General features: G+C 48.3%; 1 pseudogene; it reads left to right on the top strand.

The window, feature by feature from the left end:
- Positions 1-902: 902 nt before the first annotated feature.
- LOC111745269 lies at positions 903-1,021 on the top strand (annotated as a pseudogene).
- Positions 1,022-3,117: the final 2,096 nt, after the last annotated feature.

Genomic DNA, 3,117 nt, shown 5'->3' with positions numbered 1-3,117 from the left:
GAATTGTCCATATATAGGTCTAATGTCCCAGGCTGGGTTCCCTCGGGCAGAGATTAGTAAGCAAGAGGCTCATTAGGGGGTGTTTTAGAATCAACCTCTGTGGAAGGGAGAGGAAGGAGACAGGATTGTATTGTAGGCCCAACCTCTGCCAACGCCACCGGGAGTTCTAAAGAATTGCAATAGGTCTCTGTCAAGAAATAATTGGGTGCAGGCTGCCCCTGGAAGAAGATGGACCTTGGGGGAAGCGGTTCTCTTCAACAGAGACGATCTTCAAAGAGGGCTGACAATAGAAGGCTGCCTCTGGCAAGACTCCCAGCTGTTGGGAGAATATGTCTTTCATGAAGGGACAGCTGGCCAGTGCATCACAATATGTATCACACCTAGAGACTGAGACACCAAGCAGAAATCTGCCTCTAAGAAGCTAAAAAGCTAAGCATTAACTTCAGTAGTCTTATGATGCTAGAGAGACAAAAATTGAAGTTCAGTGTATGCCAAGAAGGGCATGCACTGATAAGTACCCAAGCTTTCAGTTAAGAACTTGGAAGACAAAACCTGAAATAAGTAACCAGCATTGAACAGATCAATGTGATCGGCAAATACTCAACCAGCTCACCTGAAGAAAATTAAGTCCTCCCTGAAAGAAGATAATATCATTCAGTCTCTATGATTTTTCATGCACTATGTCCGACATTCAATTAAATTATCAGACATGCCAGGAGATGGCAACAAATGGAAGAAAAGGAGGGAGTAGAAAGAGAGAAAACAAGAACTAGAAAGAGACTAAGGTGATGCAGGTATTAGAGTTAGATGCTGAATTTTAAATGGAATAATCAACAGTTTAAGAAAATAATAGAAAAGATAGAGAATTTCACCAGAGATCTGGAATCTATAAGAAGGAATCAGTCTATGGCCATGCCACCCTGAACGTGCCAGATCTCATCTGATCTCACAGGCTAAGCAGGGTCGAGCCTGGTTAGTACTTGGATGGGAGACCACCTAGGAAGACCAGGCGATATAGGCATTAAAAAAAAAAAGGAATCAAATGGAACTCTAGAATTGAAAAACACAATAATAAAAATTAAGAATTCAATAGGTTAGTTTAAACAATGATAACACATAGAAAAGTTTAGTGACTTGGAAGAAAAATGAGTACAAAATATCCAGAATGAAGCAGCATACAGAGAAAAAAATGCTTTTCCAGGTTTAACAAACATACGGGAAGCAGTATAAGTGTCCAAAATACATGAAATTGGCGTCCTAGATGGACAGAGAAAAGGCAATATTTAAAGAAATAGAAGCTGATAATTCTCAAAACTGACAGATTTGAGAAGTTTGGGTAATTTCATGGTAGAGGATGCCTGCCGGGCAGGTGCTGATGCCTTCATCACCTAATAGTAGTAAAAAATCATTGAGTTGTTAAGACGCCACTGGAAAAAGTGTTTAGGTTCTCACAAGTCACCTCGCTATGCCTTGCCTCACCCCTATATCATCAGCAGATGAGGAAACTGAGGCTGGAAGTTAATTCCTAGTCCAAAGTCACCAGCAACTGTAGCTGGGACTTTTTCCAGATCTGCTGGACTTCTACCATCTGCTATCAACCTCTCTTCAATCCTCCTGCTTGGAGTGGGGCTATTATTAGTTTCACTCCTAACATCCTGCTTAGATAATCCCCACAGAGAAAATGAGAATTCTCATGGGTGAGGAGGTTTGGGGTGCAACTCCAAGATGTATTCTGCAGGACCAGAACCCCTGGCTGGGTGCCTCACCGGCAAGCATGAGGCCCAGGAGGGCGACAGTTGAGGAAAGAGAAAACAGGATGAGAGGAGATTCCAGGAGAGAAAAGCACATCCAATTCTTTCCCTATTTTTTTGTTTGTTTGTTTTGTTTTTGTTTTTGTTTTTGTTTTTCTCTGATAGCTGGTCTGTGCTCAGGAAGAAGCAACTCCTTTCTGCTTTGCTCTCTCTCCTGCATGACCTCCCCACCATCCAGCACTCAGAACTCAGCTGTGGTCTGGTTCATCCACATTATGGGTTAAATAGGCTTTTATGAGTTGACCTGGGGGCCCACCCTCCATTGTCGCACAGCTCTGAGATGAGGTGTGTTCTGACCACCGGCCCACTTACAATCGACTTGCGAACACAATTCATTCTTAAGTTGGGATCTGCCTGTATATGAGAAGTTAATAGCACCAGATGATGACTTAAGCCTCATCACAAAGTGGGCGTGATTAATCACCAAAGGAGCCTGGGAAACCACAGGGCACGAGTTCTAAAGAGCAGAAAGACAACCCCGCAGGTTGCAGGGGGCGGGGCTTCCCCGGAGGCGCGGGAAGTGTCGGATCAGCTCTGAAAAGCAGGTGAGGTTCTGACAGACCGGTTACAGGAGGGCGAAGACAGGCAGCTATGCAGTTACGAGGAGAAATGGTCTGGGAGGGGCACGGAGATGGCCCTCGCCAGTGGGGACCTTACTGCTTGTCCTCTTCAGGCGGCAGGGCGCGGTCTTCCTCGGTTTCTGACCGGAAGCGGGGCGGGGTCGCATGGTGCCTGGACGCAGTGTGTGCTGCGGGGGCTGCCGCGGGCCCTCTGGGCCTCTCTCCCCCCACGTCCGCCCAGGGCTCGGCTCCCTCAGCCCGCTCGCTGCAGCCAAGCCTCTTGTTCAGGTCTGTCCGGCTCCGGAATCATTTATGAGGCCCGGTCAGGTGCCAGGCCTGCACCCCACACCGAGGACAGTGAACGGCAGCCTTGCCTTCGAGCCAGGGGACGTCTTCTCGGGCGGGCGTGGGGGCCAGTGTGCCCGGCGGAGAGCTGGAGAGGAAACACTGCATGACAAGGGTGCAAAGCGCGGGAACCGAGGGACCAGAGCCCCGCTCCTCTTCCTTTTCTACCCATGTGCATTCAGAGAAACGGTGCAGCGCAGTGGTTCGGCGCCAGAACCCCGAGGGAGGGGAGCAGGGCCGGGCCGAGTGCAGTTTCTCAACCAGGAAGCCAAGTTTGGGGGCCTCCATGTACCAGCCTGGGCCAACCTCTTCTAAATCGCACTGTCCTCATCATTAAAATGGAGATAACCACGCTATGGTGGGTTCTGCCACAATACCACTAATGCGTTCCTAACAATCAC

The sequence above is a fragment of the Pteropus vampyrus genome, unplaced genomic scaffold, assembly GCF_000151845.1.
Source record: "Pteropus vampyrus isolate Shadow unplaced genomic scaffold, Pvam_2.0 Scaffold150, whole genome shotgun sequence".
Lineage (NCBI taxonomy): Eukaryota > Metazoa > Chordata > Mammalia > Chiroptera > Pteropodidae > Pteropus > Pteropus vampyrus.
This window is presented reverse-complemented; position numbering and strand designations above follow the sequence as displayed.